Source organism: Podarcis pityusensis, assembly GCF_964106645.2.
Source record: "Podarcis pityusensis genome assembly, chromosome: 4".
Classification (NCBI taxonomy): domain Eukaryota; kingdom Metazoa; phylum Chordata; class Lepidosauria; order Squamata; family Lacertidae; genus Podarcis; species Podarcis pityusensis.
Window position 1 is genome coordinate 59,198,285 of NC_138027.1, and position 26,634 is coordinate 59,224,918.

The 26,634-nt window shown below is 51.2% G+C and overlaps 1 protein-coding gene and 1 long non-coding RNA gene across 9 annotated transcripts in view; both read left to right on the top strand.

The window, feature by feature from the left end:
* Positions 1-2,302, top strand: part of LOC308476648 — a 78,867-nt gene extending 76,565 nt beyond the window's left edge. For all 3 annotated transcript variants that reach the window (XR_013986026.1, XR_013986027.1, XR_013986028.1), the window contains exon 3: positions 2,088-2,302. This is a non-coding gene — a long non-coding RNA (uncharacterized lncRNA). The remainder of the gene's footprint in view (positions 1-2,087) is intronic.
* A 499-nt stretch (positions 2,303-2,801) lies between these two features.
* BCOR (BCL6 corepressor) overlaps positions 2,802-26,634 on the top strand; it is an 86,592-nt gene continuing 62,759 nt past the window's right edge. For 2 of the 6 annotated variants that reach the window (XM_081004356.1, XM_081004362.1), the window contains exon 1: positions 4,626-5,157. The gene's annotated coding sequence lies outside the window, so the exon portion shown is untranslated. Of the gene's footprint in view, positions 2,876-4,624; positions 5,158-5,745; positions 6,006-26,634 lie in introns of those variants that run through there. The other 4 variants (XM_081004359.1, XM_081004361.1, XM_081004363.1 and 1 more) reach the window with 4 other exon arrangements.

The window sequence follows — 26,634 nt, forward strand, 5'->3', positions numbered from 1 at the left end:
ACTGAGTCACGGGCCGAGGTTGATCAGGCCCGGGGCCTCCAGCGCGGCGCGGCTCCGGTGATTGATTACGTGCCTTGCCAAGAGACTGGCCTGCTGCTTCGGGATGCAGCGCTGCCTGGAAAAGGGGCCAGCGGGGAGCCACGTGGAGTTCAGAAAAGAAGGGCCGGTGCCGTGTGAATCCATTGTCGCGCCAAACAGCCAGAGCGAGGCGAAAGGCTGCAGCTACGCGGTTCCCCTCGCCTCCCAGCTCCGCAGAGAGGCGCTTCTGGCCCGTCCTCCACAGCAGCGCTGCCTTCAGGAGGTCTTTAAACGCTCGGCGTGCCCGCAGCGGCTGTTTTTTTGGCGTGGATTTCCCTCTCCGACGCTTTCGGTCCCGAGGAGCGCCAGCGTCTACGGCTCGCTGGCTCCGCTCGCTCTCCAGTGCTCCTCTTCTCTCCCCCCCCCCCCCCGCGCAACGCACAACGGCCTGACCCGAGGGTCAGCTCTCCGAGGAGGCGAGGGAGGAAGGGAGGGAAAGAGGCCTGGCGATTTGCGGCCTCAGTTCCTTCGGCGAAGGCTCCCTCGGCGATTCTGCTTAGCAAAACACAGGCGGGGTGAACGCGGGGCAGGGGTTAGACTTAGCGACCGAGACGACCCCCCCCCCCACACACAATGCCAGGGGAGCTCGGGAGACGTTGCGTTTGCAACCTCTGGGAATCCTCACCGGGTGGGGGTGGGGAAGACAGGCACTCAAGGAGCGTAAAATAAAATCTGAAAACAAAAACAACCCGTGTGATCGCTAAGAACTTGCTTGGAAAGACCCTGCGCCAGCAAATGTTCCGGGTCCCTGAGACGCGGAACGTCTAGGCAGCTCAGTCCATCGTAAACTGGTTAAACAATGGCGTTAATGAAACCAGTCTTACAATCCGAGGACTTCGACTCAGTTGTGTTGCTCGGCAGGCAGGTTCAGTATTTCAACTGTATTTTTTATTTTATTTTTAAGGAATTTGTCCTTTCCTTTTCTGAAGGCTCGGCCATACACACTCAGAGACTCAGAATGTTTTTTTGGGGGGCTAGAGTCGCCGCACATACTGTACTGTCGTGACCATATTCAAAGGTTCCTCAGAAAATTAAACGGATATGATTTTAAAAGCGTTTTAAATACAGAATCAACCCACTTTGCAAGCATACATCTACACTTGCTTGTCCAAAAAAAGAAGTGAAAGTAAAAGCAGGACATTTCGACAAGGACTTCCTTCTCCCAGTTTTCCCTTTTTTACCTCTGGATACGGAGGAAATGCATATGTATCTAACAGAGGCCTTCCACCCCCACCGCCATCCAGCTGCATGTCTGTACCTCACGTGTGCTCCGTCTAATAACTTTTAATGTCTAGCCCTAAAACGTCTTTATAAAAAATAGCTTTACAATGTAATGGGCCAGGTGTCCTTGCACTCGTTGCCGGAGATTGAAAAAACGTGTAGGATGGTTTTCAGATGCAAAGCTCATAAACTGGGAACAATATGCAACCCCCCCCCCTCCATATCGGATTTTAAATTCCACTTCCAGGCACCTCTGAGGGAAAACCTTCCCGACGCATTTGCAATGCACACACTTCATTGGCAACTTGTTTCTTTACTCTCCCCTCCCCTCCCCCTTAAGAGTATTTACCCTCCAGCTTGGGAAAGCGATGCCTTTTTGCCATTTCTATCAGCTGGTTTTAAGAAGCTGAAAAGCTTGTGTGCCCAGCGTTTCGGGTTACAAACGGTAGATATCTTTCACTTCTGCTTTGAAAGCGAAGAGGAGGCTTTCCACCCCTCCCTCTCTCTTGTATAGATGCAAGCTAAAAATAAAATCCAACAGAATATTAGCTTTCTGGCTAGAAATAGGTATCAAAACAATCAAGCGATTATTCATGAGATAAGAACTTGGGGTTTAGGTTTCCAAATCCTTCTAGCAGACTCTACTTTTAAGAATCTCCTGCTTTCCATTAAAACGTAAGAGATTCGCATAATTAAAGAAGGAAACTGCATACTGAGTAAGCAACTTTTTTAATCAAGGCAAATGTTGCTAGGGACCGGGTTTAAACATTTCCCCTTCTTTCCCACAGATTCCTGGACTTCGCGATGAACAGGCTGGCGCGCTCGTCGGCGTTGAAATAGCTAATCGCTCGAGATGCCGCAGCTCCTAGCATACTTACCTAGGTATAAACAGCTTATGCAGGCAACATAAGAGTGTTTTAAGGACGCTGGAGCGAAAATTAAGAGCGAGGGCTTGGTATAATCACCTCTGTAGTCAGTGACAATAAAATTCCGTTCAATTCCACCCGGCTGGTTTGTGCTCCCCTCCCCCCACGCCCTCCTCTTATAGCTAAAAACCTAGACACGTCTAATCCGAATCAGATAAATCCGGGACCCCAAACTTTCCTGGCCAGCATGTTTAGGGTTGCAGCCCTGTCGGATTACCAGTGGAAGCTGCTCTCTCGCGAGTAGGGACCCGATACCTCTACAGCGCAATCCTGTGGCACGTTTCCTCAGAAGCAAGTTCCACTGTGTTCAGTGAGGCTTACTACAAAGTAAACGTGCAGAGAGGAGGACTGCAGTGGGAGCCAGTGATTCCCGCCCTGATGCTGCACACACCATCCTGGTTAAAGAAGTGTCCCTGAATGAGCGAGGGCGCGCGATCGCGAGCGCGCACCCCCAACACACACCACCACTTCCCGAAGTCTATAGGGTTAAATCTTGTAGCCGGCGCCTTGCTGTTAATTCCAGCAATCGCTAGGAAAGCCATAAAGAATCACGCGCTGTGCGAGGGAGAACCGAACAAGCGAGGATCAGTCAAGATGGGCGTCCTGAACCCGACATTTACTAGCTGACCTGCCGAGTCAGCGCTACCAAAGTAAGTAGATACGCAAGATAACGACCATCCCGGCGAACGAGAGATCAAAAGGCCGCAGAGAAATCTCCAGCCGGTACTAGAATTACAGCGAAGGGGGGGGGGACCCCTCTCGCCCCACCTTCCCGAGCGATTCACACGCCGTGACAAAATAACGTGTTTGGGAGTTTCAGAGGTGGGAACCACGCGGTACCTTGTTTAGACACCAAGGGGAGGGAATCGGTTTTGGGGGCACTCCGGAAAGTAGCTTCTTAAGAACCGAATGGTTCTCCTCACCCAGAAAGGCTCGAGGGCAAAGGGGCGAGAAAGAAAGCCCCATGTCGGAGTATGAAAACAGCGACTGGTGGTAAAATGAAGGATGTTGAAGAGTCGTGGGTGCAAGGGGTACACTGGAGGGGAACGGTGGCTTGCGTGCTTCTGGAAAGGAGAGATAAAGGGAAATTGCTCGTTTGGAGGGAGTCTTTAAATACAGGTTGGGATGAAAGCGGGACACCACACAGTTATCTAAAAAAAGGAAAGAAAAGAAAGGGCTGGAGAGGCATTTTCCCCCCGGGGGAGAGTGGTGGCCAGATAAGACTGGGAGAGAGAGAGAGAACACGAAGAAGACATTCCACTTTGGGCAGGCTGTGCGCGACAATGGAACGCGCGCGGGTGGGGGGAAGGGGAGGGAGGGGGAGGGGAACAAAGAAACAGCCCATTTGGGGTTCTCAGGGAAATGCAAAGAGAGGCAGATGAACGTGGGGGGAAGGAGGAAGAGCGCGGGTTTCCACACCTGAGGGGATATATATATATATATATATATTAGGCGCGTGAGGGGAGGGGGAATGAATAGGCAGCGCCGTCCTCCTTCCGCCTCATACAAGGTTATGAGGATGCCGTTTACGAGGTGGAGGGCTTCTCCTTCTCTCTCACCCCCCTGTTTGAAAAGACTCTTAATGAAGGGCTGAAGAAAAGGGAGAAAAGGGGTCACGAACAACACACACGCGACACGCGGGAAGGTGCTCTTGCGAGAAGCAGATATTGAGGCAGAGAAGAGCCCGCGCTCGCTCGGCTTGGCGAGGAGGTCGCGGAAGGGGGAGAGCGAAGCCTTCGGCCGCGGGCGAAAAAAGGAGAGGAAGCCGGGCGGGCGGGCGGGCGGGCTGGCTGGCGGGGGTCTGGCTGCGCCTGCTGCTGCCGTTGCCGCTGCTGCCGGGGCTTTGACAGCTTGGCGAAGCGGAGGGAGAGGAGCTTTATGGTAATTGCGGCTCTCTCTCCACTGGCCTTCTGGGTAGCGAGCCGAGCCGAGCAGGGAGTCTGGCGAGGGGGCGGGAAGAGACTTTCCCCCCTTTTTTCCACCTCGCCTAGTCAAAAAGGAGAGCGGAGTCTCCTCAGGGCGCCCTCAGGCAGGGCAGGGCAAGGCAAGCAGAGCGAGGAGGAGAGAGAGGGGAAGGGGGGGGGAAAGCAGCCAGGAAACGCCGCCGGAGTGGAGGGGGAATCAATTAAGGAGAGAAAGCGAAAAGCCTTGGAGAAAGGAAAAAAGGGAAAGAAAAGAGGCAGCTCCGGGAGAGCGCGGGGGAAAGAGAAGCCTCGCTGCTGCTGCTGCTGCTGCTGCTGCTGCTTGGGAGAGCGGAGTGGAGGTGGCTGTGCTGCCGCTGCCGCTGCCTCTACTGGCGGCGGCTCCCTGAGTGCTGAGCCCGCCGGGGGGAGGGGAGGGGAAAGAAGAGAGGGCGGGGAAGGGAAGGAGGAGGCGGTGGAAGAGGAGGAGGCGAAGGGGGGCAGCGTGCAGCAGACGGAGCCTGCTCTCCCAGCGGCAAGGTGAGGAAGAGCGGCTTTCCCGGTGGATTAAATCCCCAGAGCCAGCCCAGCCACACACACGCACACGCCGCCGCCGCCGCCAGGACGCGGGGCTCTCGCCAGGGAAGAAAGAGCATGTAGGCGCCGTCGCCAGGAGCCGTCGAGCCCAGCCCGGAGCAGCCACACCAGCAACATGGCGCTGCCAGAGCCGAGCCGTCGGGCAGCCGGAGGGAGCCTGCTGCTGGCGGGGTGCTGAGCCCAAGCGATAGTCAAGCGGAGTGACCGTAGGTCTCGCTCCCCCCCCCTCTTCCAACCCGCGCAGCCCCAGCTGCCCTGCCGAGGTCCGCCGGTGGCCGGATTGTCCGACGTGGGGGCAGCCCGGGTCTCTCCCCCCCCTCCGGGCTCGGAGGTTGGCAAACTTTTCTCGCCCACCCAGACTGAGAGTGGCTCGCTTTGGAGAGGACACGACGCCGGAGCGACTCCGCGGCGGCATCTCCGGAGCCGAGGCTAAGGTCAGCGCTCTCCCCTTTGAACTTCTCTCTCTCTCTCTCTCGTCTCTCTTTCTCTCTGCGGAAACGCCGCGACGGCCAAGTACCAAAAAGGGCGACGATCGCATGCGGTACGCTTGAGTCTTGGTACACTTCTCCCGTGTGTGGGGAGGGGGGACCTCGACGAGGCGACCTTTTTCCTCAACACCCCCCGCCCCCAGACCTGGCTGGGGTGCGCCTCTCTCTGTGTGTGCGCGTATATGTGTGTGTGTGCGTAGGAGAGAGAGCGCGCGCGTTGGTCCCAGCCTGCCTCTCCTCGGTTGGGATCGTTGCCAGAATGTCTCTCAACCTGAAACGATCCGGGCTCCGAGGAGGAGGGCGGCGTGGAGGCGAGGGAGATGTTCGCGAGAACAGCGGTCACCGCCTGAATGCGCCTTGGCCGGGGAGAGGCGGGACGCGGAGGCGTCGGGTGGGGGGAGTGCTCCGAGGGGCGGGTGTGTTGCGCGGGTTTGTTGAAGTTTGCAGGGTTGTGAAGAGAGGCGCGAGGTGGGGGGGGGGGGAGCGAGCGAGCGACGAGGAAAGGGGAAGCTGCCGGTCGCGCTCTGTCTGCTCCAGCAGGAAGGAGGTGGCGGGCAGAGGGGGATCGAGAGAAGAGGCTTCCCGGCGTCTCGCTCCTCTTTTATCTTTCGGATTTGGAAAGGGCTATAAAAGCCCCACCTCTGGCAGCCGCCACTTCTGGGCTCCCAGGGGGGAAGGGGAGAGTGGGTGGAGGGGAAAGGAGCGTTTTTTGAGAGCTGCTTGGCTCTCCTTTTCGCCCACCGGCAGCGAAGTTCAAAGATGAGTACCGGGAAGAGACAGCCAACGTGATTGAGGTAAAAAGAGGCTCTCGTTTTCGGTGCGTGTGTGGGGCGTATTTGTTGCTTTTCTGAACGCTCTTGGAAAGAGACTGCGGAGGCTGTGGGAGGTTTTCTTCCCGGTTGTTTTCGAGGCCACTTTTTTGAGGGGGGTGTCAGAGTCGGTTGGGCGGGTTGTGTGTGGGGGGGAATAAACGAGAAGGTTCGGGGGCGGCGGAGAGGCGATGTTCTAGAGCTGGTGGTTCCAGTTCAAAGACTTTGTGTTGCTAGTCTGGGGTGGGGGTGGGAAGAGGTTCAGCGCCGCCGTTAGGAATTTCGGGCGTCCTTTGCACCTTTCATTTCTGGCTCCGGGGAGGTTGAGAACTTGCCTCCCAGGAGCGGATGGCGGAGGCTGTTGGCTGGAAAACCCTAGCCAACTCCGGGGTTGCTTGTGCTCGGCATCTGAGGCACGTAGCTTGTTTGTTGCGAAGCCAGTCCGGGGGCGATCTCTAGCTTTGCGAAGCCTTCGCCTTTCGTTTCTGCCTCGCCGGCTGCGTCTCAGATTCAGAAAAGCGAGGTATGTGGGTGGAAGGAAGCGGTGGGGGGGGTGGAGGAGAGAGAGTGGAGGGAAGCGTAGATCGGAAAACCCCAAAACCCCTTGAATCAGAAGCTGCGAGGAAAATACGTGCTGGTGTTTTAATGGCAATCGCCTCGGAGCTTGTTTCCGTATTTAATTCTCCCGAGCAATTCCCTCCTCGGCTCTCCATCTGCTCGGTGGAAGCCCCGCAGCTTCGCGTTCGCCTCCCTTGGCAAAAGGGCGGTCTGCGCTCGTTCTGGTCGCGCGGGCTGGATCTGTCAAGCTTTTGTAAACTTTTCCATGAGGCCTAGGCCAAAGGGCTCCTTAGACGGGCCCCACGAAGACTATCTGCCAGCAGAGATAAGGAGAGCGAGACTTCTCCCCTCCCGCATTGTAAAGGGAGTAAAGCGAAGCGCCCTTGCAAGATCGCCCTGGGACCTTGGAGACAGAGCCCCGAGGCCAAACTAAGTTGTCCCCGGGGAGTGGGGGTGGTGTCTACATTCAGCGTTGCCGAAGTGGATCCGCTCCCACTCCCCCCCCCCCGCCATATTTGCATGCTGTTAATCTTGGGAGTCCCGCTCCTGGAGGCGGCTGCTTCCAGCTTTGCGCTCTCTTTCTCTCTTACGCACACACACACAGTTCCGTCTAGGCAATGTTGGTGCTGGCAGACATGCCTGCGGGATGCGGTGCCCTCGCGATAGGGCCTGGTGGTTATAAAAGCTCCCGTCCCTTGCCTTGTGCTCCCTTAATTGAGGCCAGTGGGACTGCTCTGGAGCAAAGCAGGCCAGGAGGACTGGGCTCAATTAAGGTTTTGTCTTTTTGTTTGTTTCCTCTTTATCAGCCTTGTGGGGGTGTTATGTAGGTGTTTTAAGAGGCAGCTGGTGGGTTTTGTCTTTTTGCGAACAAGACAACCTTAATGGCTTTTCGGCGGACCGTAAAAAGCAGGACTTGGAATTTCCTCCCCGCTCTCCATCCCGCAAGGTTTGCCACAGTAGACGAGATCTTTGAATTGGTGACTGGGAGTTAATTAGGAAGTATCCTCTGGATCAATGAGTCGCACATCCCATTAGCTATTTCCCAGCTCTTTGCAGAATCGGCCTTTCCATCTACTAAGCCGGAAACTGCCTCGTTTTCGAGCTGGGTCAGATAGAGTCAAGGAGTTTTTGGACAAGCAAAGAAGAGTGAAATCTGGGAACCAGCCCTTCCGACGCAATGATTAAGTTCTCTACTCTCTGGAAGGCTTGGAATCTCGCCTCTCCCCCTCTTTCCCCACACTTTCTCCGAGGGGAGCCCAGGCCCTTCGCCCAGGGCAACTGCGGGACACGAAACGTGCCGCGCGCATTTAGCGTGCGCTAAACAGGGACAGACAAAACCCCGTTTGTCAGCCATGAGGGTGGGCTGTTTCAGGGGTCTCTGCAAACCCACCAGCTGTTGGTACTGCGGATGATGGTTCTTTATTACCCCATTTCATCTCGAAGGTGAGGTGCGGTGCTAGAGGAGGAGGAGAGAAAAGGGAAGGCGGCTTTTCTCTCTCCCCCCCCCCCCCGGTATTGTTTCGCTCGCCTGTGATAGATCGGTCTAGACAGCCGTCCAAGCTCCCTGCGAGCGGAAGAACCGGAGCCTGAAAGGGAGAGTGGGGGAGTCGCAAAGGAAAAGGTCACCGCGAGATTCGGTGCGTGTGGATGTGTGTGTTAACCCTTCAGGAGTCAGAAACCGAGGTAGATTTTTCCGCGTGAAGGGCTGAGGCTGGCAGCTGCAGAAATCTTCTGTCTCCAGGGGGAGGGGGAAGTTGGGAGAGACCGAGGCGCGATCCCTCGGGCTGCTCTAGATGCTCCGTGAAGATCAGTTTCCCACCATCAGGAACCTCCTTTTCTAGCCGAGTGCCAGATTCTTCCGTTCCCAGAAGTTTCGTCGTTTGGGAACTCCGCTGAGCGCGCTTAACCCCGTGTCCTGTTGGGGCAGAGCCAAGCAAGCACAGAGAAGCACAAGGCGAGCCAGGCGTGGTGGTGGAGGAAGAAGAAGGGGTGGGGGTCGAGCTGGAGCAGGAGATCCACTCAGCGCTCTCTTCTCCATCCTGGGGAGGGGGGAGGGAGGAGGAGGGAGGGATAGCTCACAAGGACAAAGCCAGAGCGGAGAATTCGGAGCCACTCCGGCCAAAGACCTCCAGGCGAACAACCGTAGGAGCAGAATCCAGCTCTCCCTTTCTTAGAAATGGGGAGTGGGTGGTGTGGGTGCTTTGTTTTTTTGAGTGTCCAGTAGGAACTGACTTTGTTCCATACGACGGGGCTGGGCGAGCCTCACCTGTGTTTGGTCAATATATAAGCTGAGAGAGCCGGGGCAAAACTTACCTGCGGCTGCCTTGAGACACATTAGACTTGACAGAAGCAAACGGGGGCTCTGGCTGTCTGTGAGCGCTTCGGATTGGGGTCTCCTTTCTGTGAGAAGGGCTGGTGGTTGGGAGGGGAAGAGCAAAGCCCTTCTCTGCGGAATATAAGCGCGCCTGCCTTCGGAGCTCCCCTCCCCCCCTTCCCACAGACATCGGCTGCCCCCGAATGAGGTTCTCTGGCCCTTTATCACCCCGGAGGAAAGCTGCTTTGCGTTGGATTTGCCCGCGACTCGGCTCAGTTCTTTCCCTCTTTGTCTGGAGCCCTGGCTCGCAGCGCTCCAGCCCTCGCTGGAAAGCTTCCCGACGAGGAGTCCGCGCAGAGCCAAGCAGGCAGCTCGACAGTTCTTTGCACGTCACATCTAAATACATCGGTAATTAGATGGAAGCACCGCCGGAAATGATAGATTGGCTGCATAGCTAATAGGGACGAGGACAAATAAAGCCTACAGCGTCTCTTCCCCCCCTCCCCCCTCTCTCCCCTCTTCTCGCTTGCTCCCTCCCTCCCTCGGATAAGTGGGCCCCTGGAAATCAAGCCCACGATCTGGAGCGAGAACTGAAATTACACGTCGTCCGTTTTAGGGCTGTAATCAACCACGCAGATGAGAGTCTCGGTTGCTCCCCTGCTGCCTGCAAGCAGTTCTTCTTGAACGTGTTTGCTGCATGATTGTGGGAGGAGGGAACTCGGAGTCTTTTTAAACCCCTCTGGGTGTCTGCTAGCTAAATATATACACCTAGGAGAGCGAGCGAGCGACGGATGGGAAGGAGCGGGTGTGTGTGGGGGGGGTGAGAATCCGATCATCTAATCAAGCCTCAGTCCCTGCGGCTGCATTTCCCACACCCTTGCGCTTAAGCCGGTTAAGCTCCCTTTGCGACGTTAATGGGCCTCGGTGCACAGACGTAATTTAAGCGCCTCCTGGATCGCAGGCACAGGAAGCCTTTCCAGGGAGTCGTAAACGGCGGAGCAGCTAGCGCCTGGATTCTAAAGATAGTAGATGGAAGCAAACCCCGTCCATTTCAGGGCCTCGGATTGTGCCTGTGGAAGTTTTCTCTCCTGGAAATCTGATGGCTTCCTCACTTTTCTTTCTGTTTAGGATCTAAGGGCTAACCTGCTGTGGGCAGTCCAACGTGGCGCTGCTTCGAAGTACTTGCTTTGGGAGCATCTCGCTCCCCCTTTCCCAGCCTAGCCTTTTCCCTCTAATGGGATTCCCCCCCCCCTTTATTTCAGTGTTTTCCACAGCGCTTCGCATGCCCTTGGCTCTAAATAACTGTAGCAGCTGCAGAAATACTGAAGGAGCAGCAAGCAATCTCTGGCTTTACTGTAGGTGTTTAGGGGCTCAGGGCATGGGGCTTAGAGTCCCGCTACATCTCTCTCCTCCCCCCACCTTCATCCGGCCAGTTTGCACTTCTAATTTAAAAGTCCCTGTTGCAATCGCCACAGGCTTCCTACAGCGTTCTGTAAACAGGAGGGTTGAAAAGGGAGCTCCCCACAGACACTATGATGCAGGGCGTATTTTTTTGGGTGGCTTGCCTAACTTCATGAAGAAGAGAGCAAGGCCCATTTTCAAGGCCAGCCAACGCCTGTTTTCTGTTGTGGCCAGTCAAAAGACCCCCGGCTTCAAAACACATTTGGTTTAGCGGCTGGTGTGTCCCGTGTAAATTTGGAAAATTAATTTCTCCAGTTTAGTCTTGACGGGGCACCCTCCGCCTCTGTATACGGTTATCTGCCTGATGAGGAGAAGGTGATATCAGCATACAGTGGTACCTCGGGTTACATACGCTTCAGGTTACATAGGCTTCAGTTTACAGACTCCGCTAACCCAGAAATATTACCTCAGGTTAAGAACTTTGCTTCAGGATGAGAACAGAAATCGTGCAGCGGCGGCGCAGCGGCAGCAGGAGGCCCCATTAGCTAAACTGGTGCTTTAGGTTAAGAACAGTTTCAGGTTAAGAACAGACCTCCAGAACGAATTAAGTTCTTAACCCTAGGCACCACTGTAGTAGTTTAGCTATTCGCTCCTTGGAGGGAGGATGAGAAACCCAAAAGACCTTATATCGCAAGACCTCGTTCCTAAAGTGTTCTGTGCATTTTATCAGAGGCAACCTGCGCAGCCATTTTGAACCATCAGGAGTGCTTTAAGCACTTCCTCAGTATTCCTTAATAACACCTCTGTAGGCTAGTATTGTGTTTGGCTTGCCCAAGGTCACCTAGGCTGCCTACACAACATACATTTAAGGCACGCACCTCCAAGAACCCAGGGAACTGTGGTTTGTTAAAACTGCTGAGAATTGTAGCTCTGCGAGGGTAAACTACAATTCCCAGGATACTTGGGAGTGGGCACTTCATATGTGCTTTTAAGGCATGATATGTGTAGTAATGAGTTCCTACTAGGTGAGCTAAGATTTGAGCAGATGATTTCCAACCTGACACTCCTTTCTACACAACACCAGCTCTCCACCGGAAGATACGTCTCTGATAAAGGCTTTAATGGTCAGCTGGGGCAAAGGCATTTAGTTATAGCTGAGTTGGGGACTAGGCTGGAGACAACCCTCCTTCTTAAAATAAGCTATCTGATTATTATTTTTAATGGTCTGGCTTTTGCTGTGGGTTGGAAGGTGTTAACCGAATGTAGAAATGAACTGAAGCATTTTAGAAGCCCCTTTGGATCAGGCCCCCCCTCTCTATCTATCTATCTATCCTGTACAGCAGGCTTGTCCCGGCTTCTGTTCAGCGGCTGCTTGCTTGCTTTACATACCAGGCGTCGCGGCGCAACGCACCATCTCGCGTTTAGCCCTCCATTTCCAGGGAGGCCTCACAAACAGCCATGCAACACGATCGGCACCGCAGCCTCCGGTGCTTTCGCCTGCTGGGCTTGCTTGTTAAAAATAAATGCTAGTGGTAGCGAGGGTGGGAGAGAGAAGGTGGGGAGGAGGTGGGTGGGTGCGTATATTCCTCCTCTTCCTTCCTCTCCGCGCAATGTTGCACTAGCCAGTTAAATAGATCAAGCAGATTCTTTCCAGAGAGCCAGACTAACGTCGTTCTCGTGTGTGTGTGTGTGTACTACATCCGAAGGAGGTGGGGTGGGAGGAAGAACGCTAGAGCCCTCCCTGACTCGAGCGTGGAGCGGAGGCCTCGTTTGCAGACAGGGGGAGTTCCCATTTCCGCGAGCAGCGCTGGCTGCGTTTAATCCTTGTGTGTCCTTTCCCCCAAGCCGGGCTGATAAACGAGAATTACGCTGAAGCGACCTCCCTTTTCCTCGGCCCTGTTCAACTGTCGGGCCCTGAATCGCGAGCAAGCAGCCGGGGCGTGCTTTCCTGGCAAAAGTTAACGAATGTTTCACAAGGGCTCCTCTGGCGTGCGCGGTGACTCTTCCTTAATGGATGAGCTGACTTTCGGGCAGAAAGCAAGGAGGCCACCAAGTCGAAGGAGCGAGCAGCACCCACCCCCCATCCACACCGCGTAGAAAATCAGCTTGTCCTCTTGAAGCGTCTTCGTTTTCCTTATTTGCTAGGGAACCACAGTACTTTGCAGCTTAGGCAACACACACGGCTAAACTAAAATTCCTCATCACTTGAGAAACCTATGCACGCGGTTCTTGCCTCGTGGTTACCTGTCAAAGATTAGAAAGCCAGGGCAGAAAAGCGGTGATAGCTGCGGCAGCAGCTCATTTCCTGGCCCTTCCGCTTGCATTTAAATTATGCACACACACCTGGCCCATTTCATCCGCTGCGGTGCTGTGAGGAGGGCAGGTAGGAGGAAGCCCGCGTGGAAGACGATCCTTTGGCTGCATGAAATATAATTTCGTGATCTGCAAGACACTTTCCAGTATAATCTCATTATGCACCACAGGCTCCCGGTGTTATTTTGTAGGAGGCGGACAATGATCAATTTACATTGACCTGGGGCTGGGCAAGCTTTTAGATGGTAATTGCCATATTGATTTGCATGAGAGGGAGAGAAGGGGGCGGGGAAGGGGAAGGCTGGCTAAAATTAAACACCGGAAGCTAAATTAAACTAAATTTAATGTCTAGGCACAAACGTAAAAGACCTGCTAAACTCCCGGGTTCTTAGCTAGGCGTCTATTTTTAGAACTCTGGAACTTGGAGGAAGAGGGAGGTGGCTTGGGTCGCTTTGAACGTTATCCGGCTCTGCTCCAGACAGAGAGCGAGAGTGGGAATCCTGAGCGATCCCACCGTGGAAACCCGCGCCAGTCCCTTGGAAGAGTTCCGACCCTTGATGGAATTTCGGCCGTGTCCTCTCATACGTTATAAAGTAAAAAGAATATATTGGATCGCGAGTGAGTCTTGTCTTCCAGAAGGCAAGGACAAGGTTTTAATTTGATCATAAGGCAATTAGAGGAGAAAAATACAGAATCCGGCAGCAGTCGCTTCCCTGGAAACTGGCTGTGCGGAGAGTTGAGTGTAGTCAGCGAACCGTTAGGAAAGGGGGTGGGTGACTGTTCCGCTCTGCGGCACATCTCCTTAGAGGAAAGCATTCCGTGCACTTTGTATCGCCTTAATTTAGTAGCAGCAGGAGAGCTGGGCGGGGGAGGGGAGGCACCCCACTTCCTCCCAAAGTGCGCTGCAGCCGCTCTCTGGAACACGCGTGCAAAAGAAGCCACGAAACAGCGTTGACCATTTATATTGGGGACACTTCTCTTCGCAAATGTGCTCTGTGCAGTTGGATCCTATGCAAGCTTGTTCATTGGTGTGTGTGTGTGTGTGTGGGTTCATTCAAATAAGTATGGATAGGATTGCAGCTTTGACCTGCTTTACTTAGTGTCTAAAGCTACAGTCCCGTGCACGTTTTTCTGGGAGTAAGCTTTAATTAAGGCGATGAGACTAGCTTCTCAGTTACCTTGCAATTTAAGCACATTTAACTTGTGGGCATTAAGATTAGCCAAAAATTTGAGGTGGGTGTGTGGGAATTAAAAGGGGGTGGAAAGAGTGCCTGTGTCTGGACAGAAAGACTTTGGCGATCCCATCCACCATTGCACCCTATATGTTTTGACTATATGCGATGTTAGCTTTAGGCGGGATCCTTGAGCGTAATGCCTGACTACCGTAAACTGAGACAAACAAAAACACAACAAAAAACCTGGCCACTCCTCTAACACCTAAATCCGAAACAAATTAGTTGGAAGGAAGGCCTGCTAAAATAACTGGGGCTTCCATCCAAGTCTTTAGGGCTGATGTCTTAAACCTCAGTGCTTTCATTTGTGTGCTGTTGTTGTTTAACTTGAAAGCATTCTGCTATTAGTCAGTCTACGGCAGCACGGAAAGATCCTGTTTTACTCAGAAGCTAGGCCCACTTTGCTCAGTTAAGCCTTCTCCTTAAAGAAGTGCGCAAAGGACTGCAACTTCAGATTCCTAAAAATGCACGAACTGGGATACTTGTCAGACTTCAGGAACAGAATACTCTGCTGCTATTTCTTTTGTTTAAGAAGGGAGAGCATGCCGACTTAATGTTTGTATTGAAGGGTACAGCTCTAGCGATCAGGAATAAAATCAGTTTCCCACATCTGAACAAAATTGCAGTTGTGGCTGCCCTTAGGATGGGAGGCTCTTGAAAAGTGAAGGAAAGTGAATTGGTAGAGTTCAGGCTATATTTACTTTGTGCTTGTTTTGGTGGGGGGGGGGGGAGCAGTAAGCGGATGTTGTCTATTTTTGCACTGCAAGGTTGTGCTTTCCATCAAGGAAGTGAATTGTAGGCTTAGATGAAGACAATCTTGCTTAGGCTTTTCAGAAGACTTCAGTGGTGTTATTAAATGCAGGAGGGGGTGCAGGCTTAGAGAAGCAAACTTGCTTGCTTGGAAGTAGGTCATATCCGCCATCCTATGCACACTTCCTTGGAAGTAGTTTCCATTAAAATCCTTGGGGCTTTCTTCAGAGTAAATATTTAGGATGGATTGAAACTACCCAAGCATTAAACAAACAAACAAACAAACAAACAAACAAACACAGGGTAGCTTATAATAATTCCCTGCATAAATTAAACCAGGGATATCTAAGCCACATTAAACCCACATTCATAGAAAGTGAGATTTGGAGCCCAGATTATTGACAGGGATTGACAGATTCCTGGGGGCTTGTGATGGCCCTATTTGATGGGGCACTATATTTGGGGCTGTGCTGGTTTCAATTCTGATGTCTGTATATATAGATCTGAGCATGCACAGCCTATAATAAGACCTTAAGAAGTGCAGTGCTGGACCAGACTGGGGGTGGGGGGAGATGCGTTTAGTCCGGCATTCTCTTTCAACAGTAGCCAGACTGATGCCTCTGGGAAATCTACAAGCAGGGCGGGAAGGCAACACAGCTGTCCCCAGACTCTGGTATTTATGTAATAATAATAATTTTTTAATGTATGTGGCCTGCTCGTCATTGACAAACAAACCCAGTGTGAGATACAATTAATAATATATAAAAATTGCAGTATTCCATAAGACAAAAAGGGGAGCAGATAATAAATCAACACAACCAGCAGCTCTGCACAAATGATGGCATAGAAGGAGTCTTACTGGCACTAATACCCACAAATGCCTGGGTGAAAAAGTAGGTCTCCAGCTGGCAGCAGAAAATATTCTGGTACATTGGCCTTTGAAAATGGGGGTTCCATTTAGCTATCATGTGATGGAGCTGTGATATCATCTTTATGCATTTATTTAACACATTAAAAGCCATCCTATTTAGTGGCATTACCACATCCTGTGACAGTGAGTTCCATAAATTTACTTTTGTACAGTATTTACTTTTGTCAGGTCTGAATTGACTTCTGATTCATTTCATTGGGCAATCTTAAATTCTAGTATTTTGAGAGTGGAGAAACTTTTTTAAAAAAAAACATACACCCTCTTCAAACTATTCACAACTTTAAAAGTCTTTATCCTGGTAAGGAATTTGTCCCCCTTCTGTGTACCTTTTCCAATTCTATAGTTTCCTTATTTAGAGGGGGCAATAGAATTGCATGCAGTGCTCCAAAGGTGGCCACACCACAAATATCCATAAAGGCTGAAAGGCTTATACTTCTAGCCCTGTTTGTTCGGCACGCTTGCATGTAAACAGTGATGTAGAGGCTGGTGTGTCACCTCAGCCTATTCACAGCCCGCAACAAACTTGAAGGCAAAAGTCTGAAGCAGAGAGCCTCACCTATCTACTCATGGAGGCTTTATGTACAGCTCAGAACCCTGCCGTTTCTACGTCATGCTGGGAGCCTTCTTGCATGGAGGAGGGTTCCCTGCTTTAGACTTTTCCCCTCAAGTCCATGGAGGGCTGCAAAAAGGATAAAGGTGATGTACTGGAGAGGGCAAAGACCTGCAAGCCTGTCTCTGTTCCTCCTTGTATGATTGTCCAGATATGACTGCAGTGAATACCTAGAGTGGCAAGTTGACTTTGCCTCTTTCAATACAGTGGTACCTCGGGTTACAGACGCTTCAGGGTACAGACTCCCCTAACCCAGAAATAGTACCATGGGTTAAGAACTTTGCTTCAGGATGAGAACAGAAATTGCGCCGCTGCGGCACAGAGGGAGGTCCCTATAGCTAAAGTGGTACCTCAGGTTAAGAACAGTTTCAGGTTAAGAACAAACCTCCAGAACAAATTAAGTTCTTAAGTACCACTGTGCTTCTGCACACTGACTGAGTTGGGTCGGTCTGTCCCTCCCACATTGATTTGTCTGCCATGATCCCTGGATCTTTCCTGGTTGGTCACTGCTAGGTCAGCTCCCATCATACGAAGTTAGGATTTTGTGCCCCAGTGTGCATCACTTTGCACTTAGATAGAATCTTGTTGGCCATCTTGTCAGCCAATTGCCCATCTTGGAGTTCTTCATAGTTTACTTGGGATTTTACCAATCAGAAGGATTTGGATGTTATCCATAAACCTGGCTACCTCGTTACTTGTCCTGGATTTCAGATTCTCTGTGGGGGTGGGGGACAGGTCTCAAGTCTGATCCTACCCCACTGCTTATTTCTCTCAATTGTAGGAAATTGTTCCTTTATTTGTACCCTCTGCTACTCATACTTTAATCAGTTACCAATCCTTAAGAAGACTTGTCTGGATGGTAATAATAATAATAATAATAATAATAATAATAATAATACTGCCCCTACCATCTGGCTGGGTTTCCCCAGCCACTCTGGGCGGTTTACAACATATCTAAAAACATAATAAAAACATCCTTAAAAACTTCCCTAAACAGGGCTGCCTTCAGATGTATTCTAAAAGTCAGATAGTTGTTTGTTTCACTGACATCTGAAGGGAAGGTGTTCCATAGGGAGGGAACCACTACTGAGGGCCCCATTACTGAGAAGGCGCTCTGCCTGGTTCCCTGTAATTTTGCTACTTGCAGTGAGGGAACCAGCAGAAGACCCTCAGAGGAGGACTTCAGTGTCCGGGCTGAGCGATGGGGGCAGAGATGCTCCTTCAGGTATACCGGGCCAAGGCCGTTTAGGGCTTTAAAGGTCTGCACCAACACTTTGAATTGTGCTCAGAAATGTACTGGGAGCCAGTAAAGATCCTTTAGGTGTTATATGGTCCCGGTGTCCACTCCCAGTCACCAGTCTAGCTGCCACATTCTGGATTAGTTGTAGTTTCTGGGTCACCACGTAGAGTGCATTGCAATAGTCCAAGCAGGAGATAACTAGAGCATGCACCACTCTAGTGAGACAGTCTGCAGGCAGGTAGGGTCTCAGCCTGCGTACCAGATGGAGCTGATAAACAGCTGCCCTGGACACAGAATTGACCTGTGCCTCCATGGACAGCTGTGAGTCCAAAATGACTCCCAGGCTGCACACCTGTTCTTTCAGAGGCACAGTTACCCTGTTCAGGACCAGGGAGTCCCCCACACCCACCTGCCCCCTGTGCCCCAATAACTTCTGTCTTGTCAGGATTCAGCCTCAATCTGTTAGCCGCCATCCACCCGCCAACCGCCTCCAGACACTCACACAAGACCTTCACTGCCCTCACTGGTTCTGATTTGAAGGAGAGGTAGAGCTGGGTATCATCTGCATACTGGTGGACACCCAGCCCAAAGCCTTATAAAGCCGTATATTATTTTAATAAATGTTAGTTGTTATATGCACTTAGAATTTTGCTTCTCAATTGCTGTGCTGGCTTCTTTTACCCAGCACATTGGTTTTGCCATAACTTGTGTGTTTTTAATTCCCACCACCTAATTAGGACAAGACTTTCATTTTGGAATAGGGGAACCTTCTTACCTTTTTATACCTTTGTTTACACTGCTCTTTAACCATGCTGGCATCTTCCATAATGTGAACTTTAACCTGTAGATCAGGATTCAGTTATCAGGGTGTGCACTGTGGCAACAGAGCTTAACGCATGTACTTCTAGGTACACTGAGTTCAAAGCAATCAATCAATGAATCAAGTGATTCTGGATTTAATGTGGCTTGGGCAACATGGTAATGGCTGCAATATGATGAATACTATACTTACTTTGGAGTAAGTGCCAGTGAACTCATTGAGGCTCACTTATGAATACACATGCAGTTTCAGGTTACCCATTTGCACATTATAATTGGCATAGGCAAATTCTTATCACGAGGATGACTGGCTTCCTTGAAGGAAACCCCAAACCCAAAATAAGATGTGTGGTTGCAATCCATGAGCTATGTTTGCTCAGTAGTTCTATGCCACCTCTGCAAGGCCTTTCCTGACATAGTGATAGATTGGAGAGTGTGCATAATTTTGAGTGCCTACAGCATTTTCAAAAGGAGCAAGTAGCTGGGGGAGGCCAAAAGAAAGCAATTAAGCGAATTCCGGGTTTGCTAAATAAGTACAACATTAAAGAGAAGGGGAGCACTTGGGAAAAAATATATATGGGGGTGGTGAAAAAGGCGTATTTGGCAATAATCCTATTCACTTTCTGAAGAGTAAGTATTTTGCTTACTTTCTAGTAGACATGCATAAGGACTCTACTCTGGTTTAACAAAAAAATAAGCAAAGGGTTTGGTGGTGCTTTCAGGCTGATATGTTTGTTGTGGTATCCGCTATCTGGGGTAGGCCAGGAGAGAGTTCTTTTGTCCCCTGTGCTCTGAACAAGCTGAGATGTTACTTGAACCATGGGTTGTTAGTTTCAGGAACCCTTTACAAGCAGAAGCCAAGCAGAGTTGTAAAAAAGAGAGAGAGGAGTGGCTGAACGCCCCCTCCCCCCAGTTAAGGAACCTCAGAGCAGGAAGTGACTGGTGCGCCTTCCTCCCCACTGAGTCTCGGTTCCTGTCATCTCCCTTTCCTCCGGGCTGCTTCTTGGCCGGGCGGGTTGTGTAAACCACACTCGCAGTTGGTCTTGCACAAGAAGCTGCAGTTCCCCATCAAGAATCCTTCCTGATCATTGATTGGAGAGGAGGAGGAGATGGGGTGGCCCGGGTGGACAGTGGCCTTCCTGAGAGCATTGTTTCTCGCCACAAGGTTGCTGTTTGGGCGCGTTCCACCTGACCCATGCCTGGGCTCCCATTCTAGACAGAGCTTAAACTATTACGCCGATCAGGTTGCATTGTTTTAGTGGAACTAACCGGATCCGTGAAACCAAGTGGTTCGGCTAATCTGGTCTCGGGTCGAAACGAAGCGAACCGTAAATATGTTTCCAGTGGCTTCGTATACCTGACCAAAGAGCCCGATCCTACAAACAGTTGAGCGCGCCTAAATCCTGCAGGGGGTCCTCGGGCTGTGACGCAGCCCTCCTAATAATGGCCAGGAAGCCGGTACCATCGGCTGAGCATCCTTGCTTACTGCTGAGTAACGATGATCTGGGTGCGGAAGCAAACATCCAAAGGTCCGCTCTCAGGCACATTTCCTTGGAGGTAAGCCCCACTAAGTTCAGTGGGACTTCTTCCCAAGGAAGTCTACCCAAGAGGGCTGCAGCCTTACGCGCCGGAGATTCCTTGTAGGTGTAATCAAGAGCATAAAGAATACGGGTGGGAGGAGGAGACGGCTTGCGAGCTTGGAACAACGGCTTCGCCCCGGTGGATGCGACGCGAGGCTGCCCTGCGTGGATGTTTCGAGGCTGTTTTGCTTTGGCAAGAACGGAGAGTCCCCGACCTGATTTCCCCGCCCTCCCGCCTCATCTCCTTTTCAATCAGGAATATTGGATCTCGTCTCTATATACAAATTGCTGGTATGAAAGGGAAGGCGGATGGGGGCGTGGGGGGAGCCCAGCCCGTGTAGATGGAGGCAGGCATAAACTTGTGAGATCAGGTTTCCTGCTGAGTTCCCGAAGGAGAAGTCAGCATTTGATTGAAGCTACACTTGGTTCTTGGTTCCCAGGGGGACAACAGCCCTGAAATACGAGAGCGCTCTCGCTCCCTCCTCTCCCTCCCCCGCCCCCTCCCGTCTTCCTCTCTAAAAGCCTTTGTGCTGAAAGAGCCTCGGTAGGCACGAAGCGCTGCTCTCTCGCAAGAATGTGTTGCAGCCTTTGCTGACATTATTTTGTTAGCAATGGTTTTCTCTTTCTCCCTCCTCTCTCCACCCGCCCCCCCCACTTTGTACAGCGGCAAGCAAATAAATTGCCAGCTCGGCTGAGGCACGGGTTGTAACTGACCACAGCAGGGCTACAAAGACGCGGATGCTTGGAATCGCTCGCCCGGGAGAATTTGGCTCGGAAGTTGGGTGCTGCGGAGGCAGCGGCTCGTCTGTCGGAGACACAGGAGCTGCGCTAGCGAAACCTTTTAACCTTTAGTAGCTAGAGCTGGAGTCTGCGGCTCCCGCTGTCTGGAGCACAGGCAGAGCCCCAGATCCAAAGACCCGCGCAGGCCGATCCTATGCCTTCTCCCTCGGAAGTAAGTTCCCTCGAGCTTACTTGTTTGCCTTGGTTGGGGTGAGATGTCGCCTGGGGTTTCGGCTTGCAGTGGAGCAAGTTCCCTGCTTTTCTGTGGCGGCGAAGGCACAAACAATCCTTTGCCGCGGCGGCAGCCCAATCCAATACGTGGTTACTCGGAAGTAAGTTAAATGGGACTTATTTCCAGAGAAGTATTGCGGTCTACGTTTGCGACCCCACGCGCAGTTAACGTGGGGGAAAGGCCCATTTAAGGACTCTTGTGCCTTTTGCTTCCGGCGGGTAATCTTGCATCGGGTTAGGCTGTTACAGTTTCTAAGGTGAAGCAAGACGCTTAGGCTGCCATCTCTGACACACTTTAGGAGTAAGACCCAATGGTTTAATAAAATTTAGGAGTTGGCAAGTAAGGAAATGCACCGCCAATTTCCTCCCTTCACACCCGCTTTAGTTTCCCTGCGCCTCTTTGGTATCCTAGTTTTTCAACTGTATTTTCGAGAGTTTTTTTTAAAAAATATTTTTTATAAAAACAGTAGTAATAAAAAAGGGGCAAAATGGAAAACAAAAAGAAACGGTCTTAAGTGGTTGCTTATGACACAGGCCTGTTTGTCAGTTGCCAGGGGTCTACGGAGGTACAACCACGAGATTTACTCCCTTTGCAAAGTTAACTGCATTTGCACACTGGAGCCAGCCAGCCTTCTTGACTTGAGCAGGGCCGGCTGCCATGTAAATGTGTTTAGGGTCAAGAGTTAATTTTCGCGGCTGTTGGTGCCTCCCAAAGCTGCACTCTTGGAGACCGCAGCTGAGACTCGGCCTGCACAGCTCCAGCCACCTGGTCTCCCCGTCATAATCGAGATGAATTGCACTGAACCTAAAGGCCAGCTACTCGAGAGGAGGAAAGCCGCAGGCTGGACCGGGGTCTCTTTCCCAAGTAAAAGGCTGTGTGTTTGTTCCGCGGTGACGGTCGCCTGGGCTTTGAACAAGTGGTTGGTGGCAAATTGCCCGCTGGCCCAGAGAGACCAAAGCAGCTTCCTTCTCAGCTATTTGCCCAAAAGATCAGGACACCTAAGCAGCTGTTCCTCCGGCTGCTGAGGACTTTGGCATACAAGAGCTGTATTTTACGCAGCAGGGTTTTTTATTTTTAAGGATAGGCAAATAGTTCAATTGCTCAATGAGTACATATAGGGTGCCTAGGAGGACACGTGTGTGTGTGTGAGAGAGAGAGGGGCACTCGCTGGGATCACCGTCGGGCAGGGACTACAGCTCCCATAATCCCTAGCCGCTGGATACAATGACTAGGGGTTGATGGGAATTGTAGTCCAAGAAAATATGGCAGGCCTCACTGAGGTTGCTCCTGTCATGCGGCATAAGATCTTCCATTTCCGTTTTTCGCTCCGGGCTTGGCCAAAACCATAGCGGAGTATCAGCAGCAGCAAGGACGTCCGGGAGCAATATCCAGTGGGTCTAGGTCGCTCTAGCAGGGGGAATATTATATGCACTTGCCTTGAGAGCAAACCCTAACTGAACACAGGGATTTAGGACCGAGTCAACTTGGATATTGTCGAGCGGTTAGAGGGTGTGGGACGTGGGAATAAGAGCTGAGCGAGGCCCCTTTCATCTGAACTGGGACAAGCCAGAAGGTGGTACCCAGGCAAGGTCATGGGTAGCCATGAGCTGCGCCTACACTAATGTGGACGCCCTGCTTCCTACCTTCATATGGGAGAGCTACATAGTCCTGCATTGGGGGTTGGACTAGATGACCCTCAGGGTCCCTTCCAACTCTACACTTCTATGGTTCTACCCCTTTCTTCGCCCCGACAATCACCGACCCAGTAACCCCTATCTCTTCTACCGGGTGGAAGTTTCCCAGCATCAGAATAACCCCCCGGGCGCTTTTTCTGGCAGCTCGTTCTTTCTCCAGACAGCTACGACTCGAGTATTTGGGCCTCAGCTGGTGCGGGGAACAGAAAACCGACCTGCAAGTGCTCGCTTCAGGTAGCGGGCGCCGGGTGCGGCAGGCGCTGGAAAAAAGAGGATTTCAAACCACCACCCCTCCCTCCGCGTCCCTCTCGCTTGAGTGACACGGCGTCTCTTCGTGTCACTCAATGCAAATAATCGGACCCACGTCACTGTCCGGGGCCTGTAGCGTCTGGGGAGCTGATGAGAAGCGCTTGGGGGGGGGGGCGGCGACGGGGTGCGTCTCTTAAGGACCACGAGGGAAAGAAACTGTTAAAAGCAGGACGGCAAGAAAGCAACAGTCTCTGCTCTCTGCTCGGCGCCCCCCCCCCCCCCACCGACGCCCGCGCTTGCAAATGCAGCCAGCTGAGGAATTTCTCCTGCGGAACGAGAGGCATTAAAGCTTCTAAGAGCCACAATGAGCGAGACCCGGGCAAAGGCACGGGCGGGCGGGGGGCGCACTAAGCTACTGCAGCTGGACTGGAGGCAAGCAGAAGAGGACTCCAGCTCTGACCTGGCCCTTCGGGGAGAGGGCGACTTGGGGAGGAAATGAGAGAGAGAGAGAGACGCGTCAAAAAAGAGCAAAAAGAGGACGGGGGTGGCGCGCGGGGAGGCGGAGGAAAGCTTACTTTTTAAAAGACCCCATTTATTGCCCAAGGAGAGTTCGCGAGAGTGAGGGACCGGCTGATACAAATAGTTCCCTGGCCTGGGGGGAGGCGGGGGAGGGGAGAGGGGGGCTCCTTGTTTCGAGTAAACCAGCTGCAGGAGTGATGCTAGAGCAAGGAAGGGCAGACACAATGCTGCTGTTGTTGGTTTGATCTCTAACTGTGGATTGTTAGTCTGGATTTAACTATGTGGTGTGGGGAGGGAGGGAGAAAGGCGGAGGGGGGGGGGGCCCGAAGGCTGTTTACAGCTAGTGCAAATAATGTGACAGCTGTTGGAGCGCGAGCAGCCAGCGCCTCTTCGGCTTTTACACAAAGCTCTCTCTATGGCGAGGGAGAGAGAACTAAAGGGGGCGGCGCGGCGACAGGGGACAACGGTTTCGCCCCGGGCCCTAGTAAAGAAAGTAGCGAGCATGCCCGAGGGAAAAACAAAACAAATATTAAACACAAGAAATCCACCCCAGCATCATCTTCCTCGTCGGTTTCCTGGGATGGAGTTTTGAGGCCCGCCCTCCCCCTTTCTCCCCTCCCCCTTTGAATAGCTTGCGGCGCAGTCCCCAACCAAGCCTGTTTGTAAATTCCAGTCTTGCGGGGTGCAATGGCCCTTACTCCTTTGTAAGTGTGTCTGGTGGTTTTACCGTAACCACAAAACTGAGCTGAAAGAATAACACCTCCCAGTGCTACTGGGAGGAATGAGCTTTTTGGGGCCAGTTAGAGGAGGGGGGACACGACCCTCACCTGCAACATTCATTTAGCACGCGTGTCCCCAACTGCATACTATTCCTCTGAAAGTAGGAAAAGGATGTATGCGCCCCCGCGAGGATGTTACAGAGTTCCTTGTAAGCAGCTTAGCTGAGGGTTGATTCACACATGCACACACACTTCTGCCTATCTCATGCCTCCGATAAAATGTGTGAACCTGCGCCTTTGAAAAGCCTCCATCGTGGAACCCCAAGGAAGTGCTGTGTGTCCTCTTCCTGCATTGCAGGGGGTTGGACTACACGGCTCTTGGGGTACCTTCCAATTCTAAAATTCTATGGTTCTAATTGTGATGGCTGTCAACACTTGATACTGAGGTCATGTAGTTGAGAACACACACCTGTGAATTCACTCTTTTGAAAGATTTATTCACCTAAAAACAAACAACTGGCCTGCTCTTAGGCCAGACCAGATATTTGTTTCCCAAATCCCACCCGCACTGTGGACCTCTTGAAAATTGTTGATGGTCTTTACAGACCATTTAATGATATTCTGCCTTTTGTAGCCATTGTATTGTGCCATGCTAGGAGCTGTATGATGTTTAATTGCCTTTTAATTGCTTCTTTTATTTCTTATACTGTATTTTATTATATTACAACTCACATTCCATAGAACTCAGATTGTAATACAATAAATTACGACATAAGAAATAAAAGAAGCAATAAAAAATATCAGTAAAAATCATTATGAATATTTAATGTGGGCATGCTGCAGCTCACCTGAATGAAACCTGCAGACCACACTTTGGGAACCCCTGGGCTAGATAATCCTGCATGGAGTACACAGTGTCCTGGAACATCTACCTGAAGCCAGGGAGGAACACTGTTCTTTAGGAAGTAAGGATTGCAGTCTCTTCCTGGTGTGGATGGCAGAAGCACATGGGAAGCTACCTTATACTGAATACAGTGGTACCTTGGATTACATACGCTTCAGGTTACAGACTCCGCTAACCCAGAAATATTACCTTGGGTTAATGAACTTTGCTTCAGGATGAGAACAGAAATCATGCTGCGGCGGCGCGGCAGCAGCAGGAGGCCCCATTAGCTAAAGTGGTGCTTCAGGTTAAGAACAGTTTCAGGTTAAGAACGGACCAAATTAAGTACGTAACCAGAGATAGCACTGTATGGCCATTGGGTAAATCTAGATCTGCACTGGCTACAGAGATTTGCAGCTGCTCTCTTTCAGTCAGGGATCTCCCAGTCCTACCTGGACATACCTGGGTATGCAAAGCATACATCTCATCACTAAACTATGGCCCTTCCCCAACCACATCCTTGGGAGTTGCTAGGATCTAAGTACCTGGCAGGGCTGATGCCTGCTCCTTGCACACACACCCCCGGCCTTGCATTCAAAGCAGTGCCAGGGAGCTGGATCTAGCTATTCTTTTATGATAATAATTCCTACCTAGCATTGTTACAGGCAATTGTGGAAAATTAAGACAGAGGCTAGACACAGTGCTTCTCCTTGGAGCCTTGCCCACCACAGCCAGATAAATCCACATGGGCCCACTGACAGAAGAGGGGGCCTAACAAAGGACACATTCCACTTGCATCTAAGAAAAAATCTGAAGATGTACAATTTTGCAGGTGTTTTCAGGACCACAGATTCAGTTACTTTTGTACACACAATTTCCAGTCTACAAATGGCTTAGTTCAGGATTCTCTCCTTGAAGCCCATTGGGCTATTCTCCAGGATAATTGTCCTGAGGATACAGTTGATCCCTGTTTGTTTCACTACGTTTAAAAATGGCACATAATCTTTCATATTTGTGGGAATGTTAAGGAAGGTAGGAGAGGATATATTGTTTGAATATTATCCCTCCTCACTCACGCTAGCAAGTAAACAGCCTGCAACTTATTGGAAGCAGGTTGATGATTCGTTATAATCCTTTAATTAAGCAATCCAGCCTGGCTTGTCCAGTTTGGATTGTTCCTGGTAAGTTTCCCCTTTATTTCCCTCTTAAAATAAGAATAACACAACACAGTATTCTTTAAAAGTAAGAATAAACTTTTTACTCACATTCAGTTCACAGCAGTAATCTGAAGGCAGGTTTTATCTTGTGGCTACAATGAAAAGAAGTCTGAGCTACATCTCAGACTTTCTGCTTTTGGGCTCCATCCTATTTGACGGTTGAGCGGTGTGCTGGATAAGAGCCAGGACAGCGAGGGTCCAAGAGAGCAAGAGGGAGATGGTTGCGTGGCTTGCCCTTTTATCTGGTCAGCTAGGGTCACACACAGGGGGAAGAAGCTCCAGAGAAGGTATGACAGGAAGTCCTCCCTGTCTGGAGTCACATTCCGCTGTGTGTCCATTCTAGGCAACAAGAAAACATTGTACTTGACTGCTCTAGTAATAATGCATCCCACAATATTTTTTCTCCCCCCCCCATCTGTTATATTTTTTACCCTGTCCTCCTTCCAATAGGAGCCCATGGAGACACACACATAGTAAAGGAAGTGTTTTTGCTTTCTGCTCAGCACCCTCCCCCCACCTCCATATATTTTCTATATAAAAATACTCAAAACAGTTTAGGTTCACAACACAGCA